The sequence below is a fragment of the Petromyzon marinus genome, unplaced genomic scaffold, assembly GCF_048934315.1.
Source record: "Petromyzon marinus isolate PM22_M1 ecotype Great Lakes invasive population unplaced genomic scaffold, UKy_Petmar_22M1.pri1.0 PM_G_Scaffold_11, whole genome shotgun sequence".
NCBI classification, from domain to species: domain Eukaryota; kingdom Metazoa; phylum Chordata; class Hyperoartia; order Petromyzontiformes; family Petromyzontidae; genus Petromyzon; species Petromyzon marinus.
Window position 1 is genome coordinate 625,772 of NW_027422662.1, and position 6,879 is coordinate 632,650.

General features: G+C 49.1%; 1 long non-coding RNA gene across 1 annotated transcript; it reads right to left on the minus strand.

Annotated features, from left to right (window-relative positions):
• Positions 1-554: 554 nt before the first annotated feature.
• On the minus strand, positions 555-4,769 carry LOC142908910 (uncharacterized). The gene is made up of 4 exons (XR_012932029.1): positions 4,572-4,769; positions 3,922-3,974; positions 1,678-1,811; positions 555-664 (listed from the first exon to the last, which is right to left on the minus strand). It is a non-coding gene; the product is annotated as an uncharacterized LOC142908910 (long non-coding RNA).
• Positions 4,770-6,879: the final 2,110 nt, after the last annotated feature.

A 6,879-nucleotide genomic window follows, 5' to 3' on the forward strand; every position in this document is an offset into this window, starting at 1 on the left:
TCTAACATGTCAGATCAAGACCAAACACAAACCAAACTATTTTATTTTGCCAGGTAAGGCGCCCCGCTGAGCTACCGGGTAGTGCTTTTTGAGAACCGAATTGGCTGTCGTGAACGATAGCTCAACAAAGTGGCTCATCATCGTCGTCGTCACCTCGTGGACATTTATAATTACAGCAGCAGCCAAATACTTGAAAAGGCACGTTTCTACAGGCACAGAGATCCACAGAAACCCACCCACTGCGAGACCAGAGAGACCCACTCACCTTGGTAGGGTGTGGGCTGGGCCGCTCCCCCGGCCACGCTACAATAATACTATCTAAGCGCAGTAATAATAATATCTAGGGGCTCTATAGTAGTAACAGGACGCATTGGTGTGGAGTGGGGAGAAGAGGACATTCAACCTCAGCGTGTTGTGTGCGTTTTTGTTGCAGTTTTAACGCGAATGAAAATGTGTGCCGATCGTGTGTGCATTGCTAGGGGCAACCCCTGCCAGCGGTGCAAAGTGTAATTATATAAATGCTTACGATACCAATGTGTGCGACTTGCCTTGTAGAGTGTGCAGGCGAATAAAAAAGGACGCACGCCTCCGTCGATGGTGCGTGAGAGTTTGCAGGGGCCAACCGTGCGAGCGTTGTGCACGTGCGCGCAGCTGATGACGTTGTCTCCGGGCCGAGGCGCGTGGGGAAATAAATAAATAAATAGCCGCAAACCTAACTAAATATTTGAAGGGAAATCGCCAACACAACTCAACTTTAACTCTTTTGAATGCGAGCGACGGGAAGACGGCACAGCGCTTGCCCACGGCGTGCTTCCTGGCAGAAACATTTCTCACGTGAACCCCACGGTTTGGTAGCCAAATCCCTCGCAAGCACGCGTGCGCAGACGGACACAGACAGACGATAAAATTAATTGTATAGGCTAGAGAGACAAAGACCCCCCCGTGTAGCCTTAACAGACAGTAGGGGCAAGTGCTGTTTGCGAGCGCCTATGAAGGCCGGTAACGGTACACGAGGGGGTGGGTGGCCAGCAACCACGCCCAACCGCCTTTGTCTCCCCAGTGGCGATGTTTACACACCGCAACAGGTACTCATTTGAGGCTGAGTCGACCTAGGGGAGGCCCAGGATCGGTTTAGATAATCGTCACTGATTGTGTTGGCCGTGAGCGGGAATCGAACTCGGGTCGCTGGGTTCATAGCGCAGCGCGCCAACCGCTACACTACCGCTCCCCATATAGACCACACACACCACATTATTATATATACAGATAGTCCCCGACTTACGATGGAGATGCGTTACCACGACCCCATCGTAAGTCGAAAATATCGTAAGGCGAAAATGGCCTAGCCTACCCAGGAGTCTTAAAGAATGGTGATAGTTTAGCAAAACAGAGCAATTTACAGGATCGTACTGTATAAACTATATACTGTATGTATTTATTAATTACAATACTGTATTGCACAGTAAAATTCAAAGTAAAAAACAAGGTAAATTCTTAGCCTACCTATGTGAACTGCAATTTCATAGAAAGTGTTTTCAGGAAACAATCCTCTGCTATAAAAACGTTTAACATGCATTAAACGTATGTATCGTAGTAACCCTAAAATGAAATCGCTAAAGCTATGTTATCATACACGCATTGAACGTATCGTAACGTATCATATTGTACTGGACTCACCAAGATTCTGTCCGTCGTCTGCACACTTGAATGATGTTAGGTTGTTGATGGCCACATTAACTTAGTTGTTGGAAGAGGAGGATGGCGATGATCAAGTTACAGTCTCGTACCTCGTAGCACGCTGCTGCGTTTGCCTGCCGCGCAAAATTAAAAATATTTTGCTATTTTGTAATATTGCTATCGCCATCGTAACTGTGGCGCCACCACAGCGGAGCAACTCCGCCGGCTCTACCCTCTCCTCGCACCCCCCTCCCCATCCCACGAACGCACGCACGCCCCACTAAACACCCGCATGCACCCCCGTAGGGTCGCGAGGAGGGATCACCTGGTGCGATGGGTTTTCACCCGAGGACCCCACTAGCAGGGACGTTCCACGGTTTCCCCGGACCAGGAAATTGGCCGAGCCCCCCAGACCGGATTACATGGCGCCCCCCCCCAAGAAGGGGGCATAGAGCTTTACAGGCCGGCCGCGATGAAGCATACACAGCACGGGGGGGTGGGACCTTCAGCCAGTACCCAGCAGCAGGGTAAACAGTGGGGTGGGAGGGAAAAGCCCCTAGGCAGATAAGAGTTGACTCAAGTTGGAGGGAGCGAGGGGATTATCGATGAGTCAACGGCGAGGAACGCAGGCACAGAGACAATGGGAAGGGGGGGATGACGCGACCCCCACCTCCCCCCCAACGGCCAGAGCGCTCAAAGCAGCCGCAAAGAGAATTCGATTGGATGCGCAGGATGACGTCATGTGCCCCGGGGGTTAAGGGGCTTTGGAGACATAAGGGGGCCGGAGGGGCGGATTGAATCAGAGTCCTTCTGGAGCGGCGGAGGAGACCAGCCGTCCTTAGCGTCCGTGCGACCAATGCAGGGTGGAGCTGGAAACGGTCGGACAGAAAAAGTCCCCGAGGCGAGCATCTTCCCCAGCCCCCATGGGGCAGCTGAATAGGTGAGTGGGTACGGGAAGGGGGGCCAATTGAGTCAGCTCGAGCTTTGGGGATAGACGCACTCTGCGACGGCCAGGTGACAGGAGGTTAGGCGCTGTCCGAAGGGTGCTGGCTGGAGGGGGCCATAAACGGGGGTCCCTATTCGCTCCGGGACATAAATCTTAGCACAGACTGACGTTGTGACGCGTGGTGCATGTGTGTGTGTGAAGAGCGGTGGGACAGCGATCAGCGTACGACGGTGTGTGGGTGACTATAAATCAGTGTGGGTGTGACGCGCGCGCATATTAAAATACCAACGGTGGCCCGTGCCGGCGCGTGTCTGTGCGTGCACCACGGCGTTAACGGTGAGACACGCGCGAGTGTAACTAGTGTCTGTGTGTGCACCGCAGTGTTAACGGTGAGACACGTGAGAGTGTAACTAGTGTCTGTGTGTGCACCGCAGTGTTAACGGTGAGACACACACGAGTGTCACTAGTGTCTGTGCGTGCACCGCAGTGTTAACGGTGAGACACGCGCGAGTGTCACTAGTGTCTGTGTGTGCACCACAGTGTTAACGGTGAGACACGCACGAGTGTCACTAGTGTCTGTGTGTGCACCGCAGTGTTAACGGTGAGACACGTGAGAGTGTCACTAGTGTCTGTGCGTGCACCACAGTGTTAATGGTGAGACACGTGAGAGTGTCACTAGTGTCTGTGTGTGCACCACAGTGTTAACGGTGAGACACGCACGAGTGTCACTAGTGTCTGTGCGTGCACCACAGTGTTAACGGTGAGACACACGCGAGTGTCACTAGTGTCTGTGTGTGCACCGCAGTGTTAACGGTGAGACACACACGAGTGGGTGGGTGGGGGGGGCATCAGCCCCCACCCATTAGACGTGGCGCCCCCCCCCCACCGCTCGTGGTGAGTGAGAGGGAGATCAGCCCCCACGTAATGGGGAGTGGGGGGGGCATGAGCCCCCACAAACGCTGGGGATGAACAGATCCGACTTCAGCTGAATGTGTGTGCTGTGTTCACCTCCTGTTTCCATTTGTATAAAGAGTTCCAGAGGAAAACAAAAGTAAACTACTGTTATGCTATAACCTCCGTGTTCAACAGAGTTAATAGATGTTACTGCAAACACAAACTGTACACTTTCACTGGGTAAACAGGCGGTGGCGTGTCTAGAATCACGCCTGGCCATCTTAATCTGCTTGGCATGAATGCTTCCTCACTCCACCAAGTAATTAATCGAGGATCAATTAGCATAGCCGAGGCTAACTGGAGTTTGCGTGTCTCTCTCTGTGGTGAGATGTTAACTACCTCACCTGGTATACAGGAAGTCGTGGGTTCGATCCCGACACTGACGCCTGCTGTATATCTGGAGAGTTCCAGAGGAAAACAAAAATAAACTATTGTTTTGATATAACCTCCGTGTGCAATAGAGTTAACAGACTTTACTGCAAACACAAACTTGACACTGTCACACACTGCCATGAGTAAACAGGTGGTGGTGTGACCAGCACCATGCCTGGCCACCTTCATCTGCTCAGCATTAATTCTTCCTCACTCCACCAAGTAATGAATCGATAATCAATCAACATAGCCGAGGCTATCCGTGTCTCTGTCTCTCTCTCCCCGTGGTGAAGGTGTTCCCCTCCACACATTCAGAGTCAGCAGCGGCACAAGCTTAGCATCTTTGACCGATAAGATACATTGACGCACGTATTGTTGGTTCTTTCAGTAAAGTAACGTAGATAGAAAATAAAAATAACAGATTAAATTCAATAAGATAAAGACCACTTGTGTTGCGATCGAAACGTCGTGGGTTTTTTGCTTTATTTTCAATTTTTTATTTTATTGTTATTTTAATTTTATTTTCTATCTACGTGACTTTACCGAATAAACCAAGAATATTAATTCCTGCAGTCACAAAAGTTTTAAGTCAAAACATTCACACACGTTAACAAAGCCTCACCTTGTGTTGTTGTGGGCAGGTCGCTTCTGATAACAAGAGCGGTATAGCAGCTCAAGCGGGCATGGCCTGGTGAAAAAAGAACGAAAATAAAAACTGCGTGAATATTTACAATAAAACAAAGTTACAAAGTTGCGAGCCGGGTGAAGACAAATTAAACTTAAGCGAGATAATTAAAGCGAACGCAATCAGGAGGCAAGGCCCCGCGTGGCTAGGCCCCGCGTTGTAAAGTTCCAACCTGGACATCGATTCCCATGCTCGCTGCTACTCAACTGACATCCCTACGAGAGAGAGGCTCTACCTTGGTAAACAACAACAACAACCACCACCAGCATGAGAATTTCTCACGTCGGATTTCAGTGCAAGCGCGGATCGGCAGCCTCCTGTTACCTCTCGACATCACGTGGGTAAGTAGGTAACATGACGTCACTTCTGGGGTAAGAGACACGCCCCTCCCACAATGAGCGGCTCTGTAACTGAATAAATTATGTTAATGATGCCGGCCCATATGTGGAGGGATGGGGGCGTGGCTGCTAAACCCATCGCAATAAACTCTCGACGGCTTCAACGGATACATTATGTTAATGAACCGCCAGTCACTGGGCGTACCTTTGCCCAAATTAGGATTGCCACTGGATTGATATCGACAGTGACCCAAGCGAAGGTGACGTCACGCTCAAGAGCGCCGTGGACGGGGTTGGGGGAGTGTGAATACCTTGGTGACATGACGTCACTAGCGAGGTACACCTCCCCCTGGCGTTTCACGCCGATGAAGTAATGCTGAGTGGTGACGTCACAGTGCGGGATTGGAGTTTAAGTTGATTTAGATTCATTTTACATTGCTCCCTCCCTTGGGTGCGTGGGCCCAGCTACAACAACGTGGACATTATTGTGTATACACTGTGTGTGTGTACACTGTGTGTGTGTAAACTGTGTGTGTACACTGTGTGTACGTATATACACTGTATGTACATACTGTGTATACACTGTGTGTGTACACTTTGTGTGTACACTGTGTGTGTGTACACTGTGTGTGTGTGTACACTGTGTGTGTGTGTAGACTGTGTGTGTACACTGTGTACACTGTGTGTGTACACTGTGTGTGTACACTGTGGGTACACTGTGTGTGTACACTGTGTGTGTACACTGTGTGTGTGTACACTGTGTGTGAAAGCCAACTGTGGACCGGTTTTGGTGGACAATGTCTCAACAGCAGAGGGGCTTGCTTCAAGCCATGGTTGTGAACATCCAGACGTTAATCAGCAAGGAGCATTTCTAGTCCAAGTTCGACAAAATCTACGTCAACACGTAAGACAAAATTATAATTCGTGTTGCAGAGAATGTATCTCCTCTACGTGTAACTTTAAGGTGGTATGCCTTGTAACTGATGAATGATCTGAGTGTGCTTCCTATGTCAAAGACAATGAGTTGCTCCAGATGCTTCCTGAAACACAAAAGTACCCTTTGACCTGTATCACAAGAACAATGGGTCTCACCTGAGTTCTCTGTACAGGTTACTTCCAAAACACACACACACACACACTTTGTCCTAACATCACTTATTCAATGTTTGACCCTTATAAAAAATAAAGTGATGCATGTACACACAAAATAAGACAAGTGTTCATTCTGAATTATTGACAGGCATTTTAACAAAATGTAATTACTGCAGTGAAATATACTGCATCAGATAACATCTGATTAAGAAGCTAATTGAAAAAAGAAATATGCACCGTCTGCTTAACAGTGGATGTAAAACATACTATTGTGACATTCAAAACGAGGCCATTGCATGCTGGCGAATTCTAAACATTAGCGACAAATTACATAACTGAGATGAAATATCAATCATCGCCCCCTACTGACAGCCTCTTGTTCACATACTCTTTGGTTCTTTCAGTAAAGTCACGTCGGTAGACAAAATAATAATAGATCACGACGTTTCGATCGTAACACAAGCGGTCGTCCTCAGGCGGAAAAAATAAATGCAGGCCGGTGCAGGGCCACCACCCTGTGCCACACAGGGGCAGCTGCTACTTGGGGATGCTCTTCGAGTGTTTCAGACGAGATACAAAACTCCGAGTTGCCGAGGCGGTTAAGCAACCACCGTGTAAAAGCAATTATTATGATAACATAGTGAATGTTTGGGGGCGTATTGGCTCTCGCTCCTGGTCAGAGATCTCCCCAACCCACAGGTCCACAAAGACTGGCCACTCGTTCTTACTCTGCAGGTTGAACCTAGGAATTGAGTGTTCAACTTCACATTCTTGTCAATAAAGGCCTGTGACAAAGGTGCATCTATTGGAGCGAC